A 20,587-nucleotide genomic window follows, 5' to 3' on the forward strand; every position below is an offset into this window, starting at 1 on the left:
CACTTTGGTAAGTAGTCTGAACAGATCATAACAAGGAAAACTATAAATAATGAAGACTAATTGATATTGTTCTAAGAGTTGTTCTGGACTGGGTCTTGGGACTTTGCAGTATCTCATTTGATATTCACTTCAAAGTGGTATGGTAGAATCTGTTTTTCTCACTTTATACAAAATGTAAACAAGTTTATTAGTCAAATTTAAAAAGCAATAGGAATGATGAAAAATATCATTGTATTACAGTGCAATTCCAGATTTGTTAGACACTTGCTTCTTAAACAATAGTACTAAGATGTATTATTATCATTGTTTTATTATTTTTATTTTATTTTGAGAAGCTGCAACAAAGTATTGGTTTGAAAAAATAATTTGATAGTAGAATAAATAATAGAGTGGTCAGAAATGTTGTTTTTCTAAACTAATTGCTGGTGTTGTAAGATATTTTGATATTAATACCAAGAGAGGGTTAGTGAAACAGGCACGGTGGCCACCTAGCTGTTGGATAGATAGATATATACCATTGAAATTGGTCTGAACTGTACCCCAAGGTCAGGAAGTTGGAGAACCATCAGTTGTCCTGATGGAATAGGAAAATGTCTTACTACAGATTCATTTATGCTGTGATTTGGAAGATAACACTCGGAACATTTGAGGTTCTGTATTACAGGAAATCTTGTATAATGTCTTTTCATAACAGTAAACTTAGGTCCTGAAATTGAGGGATTTTAGTAGGAGTTGCTTCTCTCATTATAACCTTCTGTCATTATTAGTATCCCTACAATGTTGGGGTTAGTTAATTTGAAATTTTTGGTATTCAAAGGAGGAGACATTTCCCCTTGGAAGATAGAATGATGATTGCATTCAGTAAAAGTTCAGTTTACATATGGCCATCTTGGTCTCTCTTATCATTGATCTATTAGGCAAAGAAGGCTGCCTATCTACTTGTTGAAGTTATCCTAATTATCAAGAGAAATTTTGTTGCTGCTACATATTGACCGTAGAGAGTAGTATGATTATAATATAAGGGATTCAAATGGTTGTTAATGTTCAATGTCAATTTTAATGAAAAATTAGAACTGCAAGAAAAAAATTTCACTGAATATTCCTACCTTTTAGGAATAAAAATTTGAATAATGATATTAGCTAAAGGGTCCTAATCAGCTGAACATTAGGGCAATAAAAATATATAATGAATGATAGAAGAAAAATTACATGACTTATAATATGTGTGTAATAAATCAGGGAATTGAAAGATGATTTACTTATGGCTTTTCACTGTTGTATATGAATTGTATGAATGTGCTAATTTCTTTTTTCATATCTTCTTCATTTCCCTCTATGCTTTACATAGGAATGTGTCAGCTAAATTTCAGTTTAATATGTAGGTTATGTTATATACAGATGGCATTTTGTGTGATTTACAGGAGCAATTGCTTACAGACATCAAAGATGGCTATGATAACTTAGGGATTGGCTCCTGTTCTTGTGGAGAGAGTGAGAGTATATTCACTTGTGACTGTAATGTGTAAGCTCACGTATATGTAGCAGTCACCTCTGAGAACTCAGAAGGGTGCACTAGGATTGTTGTGGATCTATTATCACTCAGATCCAAGTAAACTCTTTGATGTAGTGGTAGATGTTATAAACTGTGTTTTATGTACATGTTATTTTCCAGTTGGCTTCCACATAGGCTTTTTTCCCCTTCAAAATATATTAGAGTACTACTGACGACCAGAAAAAGGCAGAAGTTTTCCTTACTTATTGTTTGGTATTTCTAACAGAATTTCCACAGAAACTTAGGGTTATCATAACGTAGGAGTTTGAAGGGGCCTGTGGAGCTGTTGCTCAAACTTAGGGAAGCACGTGCCTTTTGGTGCTAAAAAGGGATCATGACACTGCTTTGGGAAGAGTGGAAGAAGAGTGGAAGCTAAAAACTATTGTTATTCTTACTCTCATCAGCTCCAAGGAGAGGGGAAAAATGAGCTTCTTGTTTCTTAACATTTCCAATATTTGTATTACCAATTTCTTATGCTATTTCCTTCACTTCAAATATTGAGCATGATTTTTGTTTTACTGACTGGTTATTGACTTCTGTGGAGGTAAAGACATTCATCCTGTGAGGGGAAGATATTTGTGGACGACAGCAAGTGCCAAAATTCAAAGAGAATCTCCTCAGAGATGGATCTGAGGAGCAGAAAGCAAAGGCCAGAAACAAGTGGAGCTAGATCCTGCCGGATTATTATTATTATTAAGATTAATGAATCTTAATAATTTTTTACTGGAAATAATATTTTTATATTATTATTTTTTTACTGGAAAGGCAGAAAGAGTTTTCATTTGTTGATTTATTCCCCAATTGGCTACAATGACAGAACTGAGTTGATCAGAAGCCAGGAACCAGGAGATTCTGGGTCTCCCACATGGATGCAGGGTCCCAAGGCTTTGGGCCGTCCTCCACTGCTTTCCCAGGCCACAAGCAGGGAGCTGGATGGGAAGTGAAGCAGCGGAGTCGTAAACCAGTGCCCATATGGGATACTGGCACATACAAGGTGAGGATTTAGCTATTGAGCCATCATGTTGGACCCAATCTTAGTTATTTAAGGCTCTGTAAAGAACTGATTTTTGTCAAGAATTTAGATGGAGACCCAGTGAAAATTAAAATGCTAGACATAGTTTCAAGGCCTGTTTGTTGAACCGCTCTGCCTTGCTTGCTTGCTTGCTTGCTTTATTTTACAGGCATTTATTTCTTATTTCTGACTTTCTCCTTTTGTCTTCAACCTTTTCTCCATGGGGAGGCTTATTATACCAAAGTGTTTATTTTTTCAACTACAACTACACTCTAAGTTATGACTCCTCTGGTGCTTCTCAGCTGGATTGAAAGAAACTTCTGAGTATATAATAAAACTTTAAGAATTCAGTATTTTCCTTTCTGAAGGTTTTTTTTTTGCTAAAATAATAGATCTAAAATTAATTTTTGGATTGCAAGTGCTATCATTGAATTTGTGAAGTTTTTTTTCCTCCAAATATGACATATACACATTTATTTTGGAAAATTTACCTGAATTTTATAAAATTCTTATTTAGATATAGGGATAATTTTTTACGAACTGTTCAATTTAAAATTTTTCCTTTAGTAGGCTAAAAGAGTAAAAGAATTAACCCCTTCCCCACCCAACCAACTGAAACTGATGCCTAACTTTGTGGTTTTTTTGTTTTTTGTTTTTTGTTTTTTGTTTTATTCCTTATATTTCTTTTACTTATTTGAAAGGCAAACAGCCTTGGAAGAGAGGGAGAGACAGAGAGATCTTTATTTTACTGGTTTACTTCCCAGATAATCACAGTGACTAGGCCTGGGCTGGACCACAATCAGGAGCCTGGAGTTCCTTCTGGGCATCCCATGTGGTGATCATTGCCCTAGTACATGGACCATGTGTTATCTTCTCGGGAGAATTAATAGGCAGCTAAATCTGGAAGCAGGGTACCTAATATTTGACCCAGCACTCTGAAATGACAGTATTATGGTGACTTATCCAACTATGCCGCAACATTGTTCTCTCTCCCTGCTTTCTACACTATGCTGGTATCTTGAAAACAAGTAGGTTTTGAATGATCGTAAGATTTAGGTTCTTAGGAAGCAATGAGTTCTGAGACATCAGAGCTTGTTATACCTTACAAACCTGACTACAAAATGCAGTGTCTTAGGAGAAATATAGATGTTCCTTGAAATAAGATGCTATATTCTAGTAAGTCTGTTGTAAATTAAAAATGCATCTAGTATACTTTCCCTAGGAAGTAACAGTTTATCAAACACTGTAGGATATTGGTATTTTCTCTCTTGACTGGAGCTGTGACCATGGTCTTTGTCCAATAAATTGAGTTACTGGTTCAAAAAATATGAAAAAAGTTCATCATGTTTGATACACTAACAGATTTATTCTTTAAAGGCTAATTAACACTGATGTCACAATTATAGAATACCAATGTAACTATTTTCATGACAAAACTGGAAATTATTATAAAACAATGATTTGCTAACTTATTAGGTAAAAGCATGCAATATGGTTGTAAATTGAACTCTGTGTTTATTAGTGAGTGAACATTTTTTCTGTTAATATTTAAAGAAATCACTCTCTAGTTTGAATAATTAGTCTTCCTTGAGACTTGGCAGTCTTGAAAAGACATGGTTAGAATAGACAGCAGCTGTATGCTGTCAACTGTATAAACATTTGCAAACTAATTTAGAAAAGTGAACTCAACGATTACCACAAGTTATTTCTTAAAACAGTGAAATAATCAGATTTATATATGGGGGCATGTGAAACTTGGAGGAAGAGTCATAAATTGCAGTGACACATAATTATACCAGAGAGATGAAAACTTTACTATTAGAAAAGAACTGTTGTTTAAATACTTTTAACTTCACTTTATATATACTTTGAAATTTTTCAATTTATCATGTTTTTAATTTGTATGTAGTGGAATTTACTCTAATAGAATCATTAATATTTAATTACTGAAAGTTGATCTCATTTGACAAATTACTGTACCAAACAGATGTTGACAGAAATGCTAAAAAGTTATCATTGATCAAGATGACCTGATATCTGATCGCTTGACATGTTGGCTAAAATCACAGAAGCAGATAGCATAGGGATATGCTCTAACAAATAGAAAATATTTTGTGTTGACTTCTGAATACTCTGGTTTTTATCATAGCTGAATCACATCTGTAAGAATTCACATGTATGTAACAGACTATCAGTAAATATGCATTGGATTGGAACTATATAAGCTTCCATTTTTTTTTACCTGTGGATATCAAGAATTTAAGTATTCAATTTTCTACTTCCTTTGATAATATATTCTTGATAGAATATAATATTCTGATATGACAAAGCAATAGTAATCATAATTATGAATTTATAAATATTTCAGGTAGATCTATAAGAGATTTCATATGTATTTTAGTGTAGTACTCACAACTATCCTATGAAATAGGTACTGCTACCATTCCTACTAATAGCTATGATCTAACAGAATAAGCATTTTGTTCTCTTATTCAGTGATGAATTTAATACATTTAGAATATTATGTGTCCTATACTATACTAACAATAACTCTTAGGATCACTCAATATTTTTCCACTGATGAGAAAAGTGGTATTTATTGTTCATAAACCCTATTAAACCTCTTTAAACAAGAATAAAAGTTCTTTAAATATTTGTCAAGTAACTATAAGCATATAGCTAATCTTCCTACATCTGTTCCTAATCTTTGCCCACTTTCAACATGGCATTTATTTTAAACTGGGAATATAATCTCTCCCAGGTTTTGACCTCAGAGGGGAACTTATTGTTGTTTGCTTGTAACCTTGGCAATCTTTGATGAAAAGTAGCTACACTGATACTGAAAACCCTCAGGATTTGTTGAGAATAAGATCCTGTTGGATTTAGATAAGCAAATTTTATTTAGAGTTTAATTTAGGACTATGACTGTTTTTGTTGGTGTGCTGAAGGAGACTTGGATGTCTAAAACTAGATTTGTAAAACTTCAGGTACAATAGAGTGAGCATAAAAGACTTAGATCTTGCAATTCCTGACTCACCCTCCAGATGCTCACAATCGCCAGCACTGGACCTGTCTGAAACTTGGAGCCAGGAACTCCATCCTGGTCTCCCATGTAACTGGCCATTATCTGCTGCCTTCCCAGGCATGTGAAGAAAGCTGGATGAGCAGAAGAGCTGCTGGATCTCTTCCTGGCACTCTGATGTGGGAAGATGGTGTTGCATGTGCGGGCTTGATGTAGTGTACCACAATGCTGATCCCTGGTGGTTGGATTTTGTGTTGCTTGTGCTTTAAAAAATTACAGATGGTATTGTGGAAAATAAACTGTTGGTTTGAAATAAGAGTGATAATATGGATGGAGAAAGTTGATTGTTCAAACTGAGAATAATTTCTAAACAACATTGAAAATGATTGATATCATAGCTTTGATTAACAGTGTTCTGGGCTGGGGATTAGGAGGGGTAACATCCACCCATTTAGAGGGATAGTACATTTTCTCACATGGTATCATATAATCTTAACCAAGGCACAATTTATCTCTTTAGTGTTTCAAATGTTTGCTTGTCCTGACATTTTGCCAGACCCAGATTTCTGTTGAAAAAATATCTGTCCCTGTTCAAGGTGCTTTTATAGTTTAAGAAATGGATATTTTGGGGAAGAAAATTTGTCAGACTGTTTACTTTCCACAAAAAAAAAAAAAAAAAAAAAAAACTGTTAAACCTGCCACTGATATCTAAAGTGAAAGAATTTTCTGTCATCAATATTACATGTTGGCTATGTAACAAGAACTGGAACATAATGGATTGTTACTCTGCATCTGCCAAAATATATGATTAAGGCAATGGATATTTAAGAAGTCAGTGCAACACATTGGCCACCCAGTCTTCAAAGTGTGCTAAAAATCCTTTCTTGTTGTCAAGTTAAGTGCTGTGACGAGAAAAAATAGCCCTGAGTAAGTTTAGGTCCTAGAACGAATTCATTTTTCCTACTGGATTTGTTTAAGAGACTTAGTTTTATTGGAAAGCCAGATATACAGAGAGGAGGAGAGACAGGGAGGAAAGATATTCCGTCCACTGATTCACTCCCCAAGTGGCTGCAATGGCTGGAGCTAAGCCAATCCAAAGCCAGGAGCTTCCTCCAAGTCTCCCACGTGGGTGCATGGTCCCAAAGCTTTGGGACATCCTCAACTGCTTTCCCAGGCCACAGGTATGGAGCTGGATGGGAAGCAGGGCTGCTGGGATTAAAATCAGCATGCATATGGTATCCTGATGTGTGCAAGGCAAGGACTTTAGCTGCTAGGCTACTGCACTGGGCCCATTTTTCCTACTGTTTTTTTCTAAAAAATTGATAAAAACATTACTTTTGACTTTGTAAGTTCTGAGCTAAATGTGTCGGACACAGCATTTTAGTTTCCACATCAGGATTTCCTGGTACTGCATGAAGAAAAAGAGACTCATCAAGTTATATAAATTTTTCAAATGTTACATGGCTAGAAATTATGGTTGACACTATTCCAGCCCAGTTCTGATATTGGAGGTCCTCTTTTAAAAATTAATTTATTCTGGGACCTAGTGCAGTGGCTCAATTGGCTGATCCTCTACCTCCAAGTGCCAGGATCTCTTATGAGCACCAGTTCGTGTCTCAGGTGTTCTACTATCCTCCAGATCCCTGCTTGTGGTCTGCAAAAGCAGTAGGGGATGGCCCAAAGCCTTGAGACCCTGCACCTGCATGGAAGATGTAGAAGAATCTCCTGGTTCCAGATAGGATTGGCTCTGGCCATTGCAGCCATTTGTCGGGGGTGGGGCGGGGTGAAACAGAGAATGGAAGATCCTTCTGTTTGTCCTTCTCTCTGTAAATTGCCTTTCCAATAAAAATGAATAAATCTTTAAAATTTATATTGTATTAGAAAAGATAGGATAATGACATTCTAAAAGTGCCTTTATTCCATCAGTTATCTATGTCATTTGCATGTTTGGATTTAAATCATGTAAGATGTTACAATGATCTTGGATTATTTGGATAGGCTAAATCGTAAAGATTCTTAAATAGGATGAGCCTTTTGACCAGCTTATCTTTTGTATGCCAGCAAGGTACAAACCAAACCTCACAAATAAAGATAGTCACAAATAAAGATAGTCACAAATAAAGAATGTTCAAGGAATGCAACTTTGTTTGCTTCGAAGATGGCAAATGAGAGACAGGAATGAAAGTAGTCACCACAATACATTACCAAGGCAAGGAAATGGATTCTCAAAAGTCTAAAAATAGCAGCTTTTGTAATGCCTGAGTTGAGCCTAGTAAGACTATATTACACTCATTCAGGACTAAAGGCTAAATCATTAAATCACTAAAGGATGCTGTTCTAAATCATTGAGTGTACGATAATTTTTGATGGCAGCAATAGCAATGTAATTCATATCCTGCTAAATTTCTCCTCCCTTTTAGCTTTGAAAATGTTTATATGTACTCACAAATTGGCATTAAATTTATTCATAGCACATTGGTATTTCCATTTTTCCTTAGATGACCTCAGGCCATAGCCAGTTTTAGCACTAAATTATAACTATTTATATTAAAATATATTCTCTCTTTTTCTACTTTTTCTATATTGCTTCTGGTATCTTATTACATCTTTTTTTTCTGGGTATTTCTCACATATGTTTTTGTAGCAAAATGTTGCTGAGAGGAGGAAGGAGAGAGAGAAGGGAGAGAGAGAGAGAGAGAGAGAGAGAGAGAGAGAAGTAGTCAAGTAGTTTTGTAAGTGTTGAGAGTTGAGAGTTAGTTTTTGTTGTGTCAATGGATGTAATTGAATGATTTTTTAAAACAAAATATTCTATTTCTATACTTGGCAAGTGTTTGCTCTAAGACAAGGTGTTGTCTTGCAACACCATTGTCACTTATTTGTCACAGAGGACTTCCAGAAATATTTCAGAGAGTATGCAAGTTTCATTTCCAAAACACAGCCCCTATTTATATTAGGTTTCTATAAAATTAAACCTGGACAATGTTATTGTAATAATGATGCTTTCAGTTGTAGCTGATAAAACCATATGAGAATTAAATCCATAGAAGACACAGATTCTAACACAAATGAGGTTTGGTTTGTACCTTGCTGGCATATAAAAGATAAGCTGATCATATTGTCAAAAAGGAGCCACATCATTAATCAGAAATCTGCTCTTGCAGGACTGAAAGTGAATTAGGGAGTCATGATTTCAAAAAAAGAAAAATAGCCTCTGCTACCTCCATTGCAATATTTGTGTTACTAGGCAACACAATTCTGCTATTTAGCAAAACCCTAATGATGCTGGCAGCACAGTCTTGGAAAAATGCTTAATACAACTTCATTATCCCCACCACTTTTGCTGCACTGCATATGTAGTGCCTGATTAGGGATAACGAGAAGTAGAGTGAGTGCTGTTGGCTGCACCTGCATCTAAAAGACCAAATAAAGTATTGATTTGGATGAATCTAATGACAGTCATTTAATGTGTTTATCTACTCAGAGCATTCATTTGAACTGACAAAAAATGCAGGACAACCCACTGTTAGATGTGTCTTCAAATTGTAAAGCCTTAATGATTCTGTCCAGCCTGCTCACAGAGATACAAAAATTGACATAGCTGTTACCTACTCTATTGATACCTAGGATGGTCTTTAGGGATAATTTTGAGGAAAGTTGAAGATTAAAATCACCTGATAATTTTGTAATGTATGAAACTTGAAAAACTTACTGTGTTAATGTTTCTGCTATTTGTGCAGAAAATTTAATTTTAATATATTAGAAAGTTTCTATTCTGCCAGTTTCCAAGCTGATATGTTGCTTCAAAGGGTGATTGATAGGCACTGATAGTCTTTTGTTTGATTTTCTTGTTCCTGCTTTCTGCCTTTACTCTTTCTTCTAAATAGGTGGTTTCTAAGGGTTATCACTGTGGAGCAGATGTCAAAGAAAGATATGCTGAAAAGAAAATCCATGACTAAATTGGGTCAGAATCTCTTCAAGGATTATTATTGACTAATAAGTGGCATTTATGCCATGGCATTTTTAATTCACAAAGCAATTTAGACAGGTCCTTCCATTTTCAAGCTGTCTTATTCATTTCTATGATTGAATGCAGTTTTACAGCTTCTGAATACAGAGGCAGACAGGAGAAATATTTAATAGTTCCTTCTGCCATTTCTGTGATGACCTGCAACATTTAGAGCGTGACACGCTAGACAATTTTCTGTAAGAAGGAAAAGTCACCTTGAAAAGTATAGTGTCAAGTTGACTTCTTAACAAATTGATCTCTGCCCCCACCCCCAACTTAATCTTGAAGTTAAAAAGGATTAAATAATACATTTCTGAGATTCAGACACTGGTTTGATTCATGTTGAATTTATGCTTGAGTTAAGTTGAATATATCCCTATGATTTCTTCGTATAAGAAAGGCAGAATAAGGGGAGCTGGCTTTCCAATTGAGATTGACTGAGAGTGAAAGGTAAACGAATTTTGTGGTTCTTGACCAGCTGAAAGGGCCATCCCGAAGGGGCCAGTCCCCCCTTACCACATGGCTGACTGTGCTCTCAATCAGGTTGAAACTCACACACACAGAATACTCACTTGAAAACAGTTTTTGCATTTTCAATGTTATTTTGGAGTTTTAAAAAAAGAGTTTTTTTTACTAACACATTTAATTATCCATTATCATAGATTACATAGATTATGCTGGTAGCAATAAAAGAGAAGAAAAGGCAGCATTTTTAATGTGCCAATGCACACTATGAACTTTGTTTCAATTTCACACCTCCACAAAGTTAGAAAACTATTCATTTCTCTGTTTTACAAATGAGAACATGAAGACTCAAAGGATTAATTTAACTGGTTCCAAGTCACATAACTAAAATGACATGGCAAAGAATGACTTTTTTCTTCTGACTTTAAAGTATTATTTTTACTATTGCGGCATTTCGAATATTAATGCCTTGTTCTGAGATTCAGGGCATATGCTTGAATATATCTCTATTTTATGAAAATAAAAAGGCCTAATTTAGTTACTAGTTTCCCCTCTAAACTCTACTCAATTATAATTTCAATGTATGTATTATTAAGCAATTACTGGAAAATTAACCCAGAAGGGTAGCTCCTCTTGTATTTCAAAGGAGAGAGTTCTGACTGTTTGCTCATTATGATATTGTATTTTAAGCCTAATACAAATTGGAGAGTGTTTCAGTGAGTTGCCAATCTTGAAGCACTTTGCATTGGTTGACATAATTGTGTAGAAAACCATCTTTTTAGAAGATGCTGTTATCCTTAAAATTTTTGAATCTGTGGCAGCAATAGAGAAGTAATATTCATCAAAAAATGATTATTTGATTCCCTAAAACCTGAAAATTTGAATTCAGATGCACCATTTCATGTGGGTTGCCTTGTCTGGGATGTGCATTCTTAAGCCTCTACCCACTAGATGCAACTAGGGGACTCCTAGTTAGTTGTGACATTAAAATTATTTCCAGAGGTTACTCAGTGGTCCATGATGTGGGAAAGGTCAAAACTGCTATAATTTGTGAACCACTAGCCTAGAACATTTTATAATTCCATGTGGTCTTTCTACTGTTACCATTAATAATATATGAATGCCTATATATATAAACAAAGTACCAAATATTGTCAGTTAATGGGGAATTTTGATCCCAGTACCCATTTAACAATCAGTTTTTGAATTTACAGAGTCTACTTTGTATCTAATAATTATAAACAGGACCATTTAGTTATCTTTTATATTACAGAAAGTTTTAAATGAATCAAGTCCTAGGATTTAAATATAAATATTAATTAAAAATGCCTGTTTTTTTAAATACAGTTCCATTAGTTATATACTGAAATGTGAAAAAAAAAATATGTGCTTGGCTATCTGGTCATTAAGTGCAAAACCCATGCTTCCTTTCTTCTGATTGTTTATAAGTAATCACAGTAATAACAAGAGTATGATATTATCACTTCCTTGTATTTCAAACTAGGCTGTGCTCCTTGAAATGCTTTCACAGGCTTTAAGTCCGTTCATCCTTAGCAGAGTATCTCTGCTATTTGCAGAATCACCTTTCTTTGTGTTGGTCTCTTTCATTTTAATAGAAACAGAGTTAAAGATCACAGAATATAACATTGATTTTTCTACGGACACATGCTCCCCCCCAGATATATATGCACACACACACACACACACTCCAATAGTTTCCCTTCAACCTACAAAAAAAAATCAACCCAATGTCTATAACAACTTACAAACTCTTTAGCATAATCTGTTATAGGGTAGTGTAGCTTTTATACTTGCTCACTGCTACTGGCTGACTTCATCCTTCTTCACCCTGTCTTTCCAGAATACTGAGATGCAAACCAATAACTTTAAGGGATCTTTTGATTGAAAGGGTCTGTCTGTAATTTACTGAACTGTAACCAAATTAATTTGAATGGGTCTATTGGCTGAACTGTTTTCAGGAAAGCTCGATTCTATCCTGAACTGAATCTCCCAATTCTTTATTCACTTTGCACATCCTATTTTCCATTTGAACAATTTTTCTTTTATTACTTCTTTGGCAAATTTAAAAAGCTATTAGGTTGGAACAATGATTGAAAAGAATTTCAGAATGTAGTGATTCAGATGACTAGCCGGAAGTTGTTATTTAATACTGTTTGACATTTTTGCACTTTATGGAGTTGCATAAGCTGTTGTTTGTTGAGGTCATCTTGTTTAAGTTTTTCTGAAAGTTTCATTTATGTGAAGGAGAGAGGGAACGAGGAAGAGGGAGAGGAGTGGGAAAGGGAGAGAGGTGTGAAGGGAGGGTGAGAAAGAAATAGAGAGAGAAACAGAGAGACAGACAGAGAGAGATTGACTGGTTCTGTGTGCTAGTTGGCCCTTGAAATATTCCACAACATTTGGGACTAGTCCTGGATGGAACAAGGAGCCCAGTGGGTGGCAGGGACACAGTAACTGAATTAATTCAATGGTTACTTGATGCCTCCTGTGTGTGTAAGTAAGAGGTTAGATTGGGAGTGGGCCCAAGATTCAAACCCAGGAACTGAAATGGGATGTGGACCACACAGCATCAGCATCCTTTTCCAAGTTTGTTAATATTCTGATTTTGTTCCAGAATCTTCCCTTTGCCTCTGGGCCTAGAACAGAATTCCTCTTTGGATTGCCTGTCTGATTCCGCCATGGATATTTTCCACCACTGGCCATGCTACTCCCCTGAGTAAAAATGAAAGGGGAGAGCATCATGGGTGAACTTTGAGGGACCACAGAATCAGAGGAGAAGGAAAACTACTGCAGTGTGAACTAACATACATTCTCCTTTCCCTTATTCTTCACTTGAAGCCTTGCTGCTCTTAATCTGTTTAAAAACAGATATTAGTGCATAATGAAGCAAAACATGACACCAAATAGTATCAGTGTTCAACGTGTGTTTCTCCATTGTGTAATTTAGTTTCTAGTTTTCTGTAATGACTGTAACTTAATAATATACGTGAAAAGTTTTACCTCTTGCTGGAATGACTAACACATCTATTATATCTTTTCAACATAAAATTTCAGGCTTCTAAGCTCATGTTTTTCTATGTTGACTTAAACCCTTTATTAGCTTGTTTATCATTTGTATCCATGGGACATCATTTGTTGAAGCAAGGAAAAAAAGAAATGAACTGTGTATTTGTTTAGACATTACTATAAATAATATATACATCAAATGCATCGTATTTATTGTTTTGTTTAAAGATGCTCAGTAGATTGTATAGCTCCCATGGTCATTCATCCATGTTAGTCGCTCTCTCTGGAGTTACATGTCTCTAGGCCTGCATGCTTAGATGTGGCTGCTTGTGTTTAATCTTTTTTACCCAAATTAGGCAAGTATTATGGTTGTCATGAGTCTTATTTGTAGATAAAGTAAGTTGATTGTATTTCTTTGCCTAAGAAGTAATAGATGAGAAATAGAGAATAGGGGTGTGTGTGTGTGTGTGTGTGTGTGTGTGTGTGTGTAAGAGAGAGAGAATCAATGTCCTTGTTTATTCCCTACAATTCTGTCTCTATTCCTTTAGTAACATATACACCCCTAGCACTCATCAAATGCTTCACTGCATTGAACACTTAGGGAACTACGTAGTTCCCCTTGACCTAGACTTTCAGAAAACAAGGTCTGATATATGCAAAGGATAGTTATATGAAAAAAGGTAGTTTTTATTTCTAACTATTGGGTCTCAAATTGTCTGTAAAAGGTAAAAATGATGATGTATCATTTTTATGCTACCATGCATATCAAGTGGAGTTATCTTTTTGTGGGGCTGAGTGAAGAGACAGTTGAAGCATGGAAGCCTGATCTAAGCAAATTTGTTGAGAGGAGATAAAGGAAGGTATATGATGGAGGGGAAGAGGTTAAGGATGACTTCATACATGGTCAGTGTTCTTCAGTTTTGTTCTGGAATGGCTCTCTACTCTCAAATCTACTGGAAAGAAATCTGCAGGTCAAACCTGTTGCCTTAGAGAAGCTCAGGTGAGAGAGGAGGGCATCCCAGATGGCCTCTTTAGGAGGACCTGGGCAGGTAAGGGATGAATAGGCATATTCATCCTGCGTTCTGATGAGAGGACAACCAGTGACCGGTGGGCATGTGTTCACACTACTTCATGATGAAGAAGAGGTAAGAGTTGCCAAACATCTTTCTGGATGTTTCTGAGGAGGCACTTTGTGAATCAGAGGAACAAACTCTAAATAAAGAAAAATGGCTTTTTCTGCTAGTGGGCATCATCCAATAGGAGAAGGTCTAAAGGGGGAAAATAATGATCTTCACAAGGAGGAATTCTGCCAGAAGACATGGTTTGGGCCTGACCTGAGACATTGGTTTTTGTCAAGGGCTCTGACCTGTGGACCTACTCTGTGGACTCTGAACTTTACAACCTCTACAATGTCATGAGTCAAGTCCTTAAATTCCACCTGTCTCATATACTCTGTAATGTACATCTAGTTGGTTCTGTTTTCTCTGAAGAACCATGAATAACAGATAATATAACACTTATTAAATTTACCATAGAGTTATCTGGAGGATAGAATTACAAATAGGACAAAAGTTAAAATAGAAATATGCATGTAAATTCTAAATAAAGACGGGAACATTGGTTACTTCCCAAGACACTGGCATAATGCACACTGCAGACATTCCCATAGCCTCAACAAATAGAAATTTTATAGTCATCATTACAAGCAAATAGTCAGAGGTTATCCCATGGCACTTCAAAAATTACTGACAAATGGAATGAAGAAAGAATCCATTAGATGCAAACATTTTATAATTGCATTTGAAAAACTAATGAGGGTACATATTAAGAAAAAAGAACTTTTTATGAACATCAGTAATTTTTTTCATACCAAGTAAGCTTGTTCTTCAATTTTATTTTATGTTTTGTGAACTCTTTCAAATATTCTAGTATAATGTACTCAAGGTGTTGGTGCTGGCAAGTGGCATAATTGAGTCATCATGTGTGCCCTGTTTCAAAAGCTTTGTTCTTAATTCATACCTCAGTAGCTGCTTTTCTGGTTTTGATCATCATGACTTTTTAGCAGATAATGATTATAGGTAGCACTATTGCAGTGCTGACAGTGTACTGGGGACTGTTTTAAAATTTTATAACCCGGGCCCGGCGCCGTGGCCTAGCGGCTGGAAGTCCTCACCTTGAACGCCCCGGGATCCCATATGGGCGCTGGTTCTAATCCCGGAAGCTCCACTTCCCATCCAGCTCCCTGCTTGTGGCCTGGGAAAGCAGTCAAGGACGGCCCAATGCATTGGGACACTGCACTCGTGTGGGAGACCCGGAAGAGGTTCCTGGTTCCCGGCATCAGATTGGCGCGCACCGGCCCATTGCGGCTCACTTGGGGAGTGAATCATTGGACGGAAGATCTTTCTCTCTGTCTCTCCTCCTCTCTGTATATCTGACTTTGTAATAAAAATAAATCTAAAAAAAATGTTATAACCCATAGAATCTCCACAGTAGTACTGTATTACAGATGGGATTAGATACAGACATTTGCAATGTAAATTTCAAATAGTAATTTATTTTGTCATTTTCATCTAATGGGGCTATTTTGTCAAGAAATGGTGGATAAACAGATTTCATATCATTTTAAAGACTATTGGAAAATTTACTTTTTTCATTATACTGTGTTTTTCTACCAGAATAGTTATTCAGCTTTAACGAAGAATAAATTGATCATCTGTCACTATCAAATCTATTTAGTTTTGCAAAACAAGCAATGCTTCATTTGTCTTTAAATTCTTTAATTATTCTGTGTCACCTAAAACACACTTTTCTTATGGTACAGATAATACATATTCAACTGCTTTTTTTTGTTTTGTTTATAATCTTCCAACTACATAGTCACGCAAACATCCACAAATCACAGACCTACACAGATATTCATCTGGAAAAATATTGATTGTTACACTTAAAGGTCGTGCTTAGCTCTTGTCAAAATGACAGTTGATCACTTTCTTCTTGAAACACTGCATTGCTAAGTACATTAGCATGGAACTGTACCACAGGAGGAGCAGCCGGGACTCAAACCAGCACCCACATGGGATAGTGGCATTAAAGCAGGAAGCTTAATATGCTATGCTGAAATGTGGCTGCTGAGCTTCATGACTATTGAATAAATAGTTATCATAATTGAGATTTTAAGGAGAAATAAAAGTGTACACTTTGTGTATTCTTATAGACTATGGGCTAAAACTGATATTTAAAGGGCATCTTTTGTTAATAAAATGTTCAATTTAATAACTTCAGCAGAAACTATGCATCAGGTCCCAATTCTTATCACTAATTCCAAATTACACTTGATCTTCGCCAAAAGGCCGAGAAGCGATCACTAATTCCAAATTAAAAATATTCCATTCCTAGAAGCAAGTCACAAAAGCAAAACAAAATTTCCCCATAAATGGAGATAAAACTTCGTAAACAGTATCAAATCCAAAGAAAGGGAGATGGAAGAAGGGCAGGAAGCAAGGAGAAAGGGCAGGAAGAACGGCATATCATGTTCATAGAAGTTTATCTACAGATAACACTGAATCTGTTAAAAATGAATTAAAAAAGAAATACACAAAAGGAGATAATTAGATAATTTTAACTGATCAAGCTAAAATAATTTGTGTTCCACTCTAAATATTCTTTATGTATTTTTAGTGCAATTTTGCAATTGACATTTGATAAGAAAAGTATAATTTATAGTATCTCTGTGACATCCCATCAGAGATGTCATAACTATTTGATTTTCTTCTTGTGTTGGACAATGGTTGTTGCACCATTTTATTATTACACATACAATTCTCAGGACAACCATTACATTTTCTTTAAACACATCTCTGATTTTCTCACTATAAATATGTGAATCTAAACTCGAAAACGTTTTTAAGATTGGCATTATGTTTTGTCAAATTGCTTTCCCAAAATATTCCTCTTCTTTTTTCTTCCTCACATCCTGCCAACAATAGGAATTACATTAGAAATTTAATTATCACTAAATTTATGTGTTATTATCTATAATAGTAATTCACACTTTTAAATTGTTAGTTTTTAATGCTTCTCATGTTATTTTGTAAAATTTTCTTTTCTGGATTGCCGTATTTCACTTTACCTCTTAGTATTTCATGTTTATTCTAATACAAAAGTTCTATCCATGAACAATTATTTTATAATATGGCTTATCACTTGTGGTACAACCATTATTATTTTTGATCCATTTCAAGAAAAAAAAAGGTTCCCTTAAGTTATGTCTATTAAATCCATCTGTCTGTTCCTTTGTGATTTCTTGGTTGAATTCTCAAGTCTTATTGTAATTTTCCTATCGTCTAAATGTGTTTAACAATTATTGTCATAATCATCCTGGTTTTATTTTGCCTTTGGGCGAAGTCATCACTGGGATTGTTGTTTGTTAATAACCAGGTAGGGCCCTAGTTTGTTGGAAGCCTTTGCCAGCCCTGAGCAGAGGCAGGCAGTGCAGGCTGTGTGACTGAGGGCTGTGCTGCTGACAGCCCAGGCACTTCAGAGAATTAACACATCAAAAACAGAGCTTACCTGCCAGAAGTCTCTGAACCACTTATTTTATCTCCTGACCAGCTCAGCCTCCGTTGTTTCTCCAACAGGTCTCTTTGTTGTGTGCTTATTAAAGGAACAGCATGGTAAGTCAGACTGGCAAGGATGAAGACCTTTCTGGAGAGGCAGTTGTCTGAACTGGGGCATGTGCCGTCGACTTTTTTACTGGCTAAAAGCATTCGGTGGTGTGGCATCTTTTGTGATTCCCTTATATCGTTCACTCTTTGTCACATTTCCCCTGTTAGGCAATGGTCATGTCTCTGAACACTGCAATGCCCTGCCTGATGAACAGGGGCAGATGATCCTCAGGTCCTGGTAGGCCTGAAACTGCATGGGAGTGGAACAGAGGTAGCAAGACACTTGCACACCAGATGCAGGTGACCACGACCTCTTTTGATTATGTGTGCACAAAAATGCCCGGTACATAAAACAGGAAATAAAGGATTAATGGATACAAATAATAGAAGCCAGCAAAAGATAGGAGACTCTCAAAACACCTTTCAGAAGAGCTTAGCATTATTTTCCTTTAAAGGCCGCTTACAGAGAGAAGGGCACACAGAAAGATCTTCCGTCCTCTGATTCACTCCCATGTGGCCACAATTTGAAGCCAATTTGAGCCAATTTGAAACCAGGAGCCAGGAGCTTCTTCTAAGTCTCCCATGTGAGTGTAGAGTCGCAAGGATTTGAGCCATCTTCCACAGCTTTCCCAGGCCACAGGCAGGGAGCTCCATGGGAAGTAGAGCAGTCAGGACATGAACCAGCACCCATATGAGATCCTGGTACACACAAGGCGAAGATTTAGCCACTGAGCTATCATGCTGGGCCCAGTGGATTTTTTTTTTTCTTTGACCCCTGAACAAATGGCTTGAACAGCTACTTAAGGTGGAGACAAGACTTATAAGGTATCTCAGGTGACAAAAGATGGTCTGTTTTGCATGGTAAAGAGGTGAAGAATTTGAAGGAGAACAGAGGAAAAAATTGAATGAGGTTTATCCAGAACAATGCTATGCATTTTGTGCTCTTCAGAAGTTAGAAAGTTATTGTATGTTCAGAGTTAGATGTGGGGATCCTGTGCTATTCGAACCCACCAAAAGCTTAAAAAGAAAATGTTAGATAAAACCTTACAAAATACCACCCTAACATGCCAATTTCTGGCTGGAACATTAACACGTGGAAGCCAAGTGCTAATATACCATGGTTCAAGAAATGGGAAATCACCTGCTCATATGACAATGCCATTGGAATCGCATTGCTTACAGGCCTGGATTGCATTCCCCCACCAGCTTGACCCACTGTCTAGAGTTTATGCCTGCCCCTACTAGATGCTTGCAAAATTGGTGATACCGGTACTATCCCTGTGGGACAAGTGGAGAATAGTGTTCTCAAGTCTGGCATGATGGTAACTTCTGCTCTAGTCCTTACTACAATTGAAGTAACATCTGCTGAAACGTACAATGGATCTTGGAGTGAAGCTCTTCTTGGGGACAATGTGGGCTTCAGTTTCAAGACATTGCCTGAGAAATGCTTAATAGCTTTAATATTCTTTTATGACGTAGGCTTTCAAGTCAACAATTTTTTTGATAATTCTAGGGTGTAAAGAGCACTTCTGTTGACTTCACATGTTTAATCCCCTTGGTGATAGCATTTGGAAGTGGAAGGCAATGAGGTCAGCCTGATGAAACCCCCATAAATGGGATTATTGTGCTTACTAAGGAGACCTCAGCCAGATCCCTTTTCCTTCCAGCATCGAGGTTATAGTGAAAACCCAGCCATCTAGGAAATGGGCCCTCAACAGACACCATATCTCCTGGTGCCCTGTTCCTACACTCCCTGGCTAGCAGAAACTGAAAAAAGAACTTTCTGTTGTCTATGAATTACACGTGCATGGTTTTTGTTAAGCAACAGATGCACCTCTCCAGGAATTTAAAGTATCAGCTAAAGACAGAGACTGCCCACTGTTTCCTATTTATGAAAGTTACAGATCTGATCTGGTTCCTGTCCTGAAAAGGCCTGGATACTCTGTTCTTTCTTGAATGCTGTGAGAAACTCCAAACCTTGTAGAAATCAAGCTCTCCTTAAGTTATCCTGAATTAATTTCAATGGTTTGTTTACTGCCAATTATTATGCCAATTACTCTCTGCATTGAATTAATTATCTACAAGATTAATGACTGAGCATCATGGATATCTGAATATCTGATGTGTTTGCCTAGGCTCACAAACATAACTACTGCTCTAACGACATAGCACTCCTCCAAGGAAAACTCCACACAACTGAAAAGCCAATTTATTCAACCTGAATCAGTAAGCGTGTCTTCAATCATCTTTGAAAATTTGCTGGTAAATATGATGAAACATGTGAGAAATACACCATGGTATCTCTTAAAAATACTTTCTTAAGGCATAGTTCTCAATTTCTGCTTCTTAGGTAAAGGTTTTGAGTCATATTCTTTAAGACCTATGCAACTTTCTTTTCTTATGGGAAACAGATGGGAATAGCAGATTGTTGCATTGTCTGATAAAATCAAATAAGGTTCCTCTTTTTCCATAGACTATCTCCAGCAAAGGAGGAGACAATATGACCTCAAATTGATATTTAAAATACATCTTTTATGTAGAAGCAGTTTTATTTGCTTTGTGTGCCTAAGCAATGCTGTGCTCCAGAAATCACGAGCACTGTGCTTAGGTATCGTGACTACTGATGATTTTTGCAGGGAGCAATGTAATAAGAATGTAATATCTCTTTTTTGTGGGGGAGGCATAGCTGACTGTTCTCTAGATATCTGACTATGGAAAGCAAGCGGACCTTGTTTCTATTTTTACTACTAAGTAATCCACACTAGCTCTTGAGTTCTTCCCTGGAGACCCAAAAAATGGAATATTTGGTGCATGAGAATAAATACGGATTATGAATCCCCTC

The sequence above is a fragment of the Ochotona princeps genome, chromosome 11, assembly GCF_030435755.1.
Source record: "Ochotona princeps isolate mOchPri1 chromosome 11, mOchPri1.hap1, whole genome shotgun sequence".
NCBI classification, from domain to species: Eukaryota; Metazoa; Chordata; class Mammalia; order Lagomorpha; family Ochotonidae; genus Ochotona; species Ochotona princeps.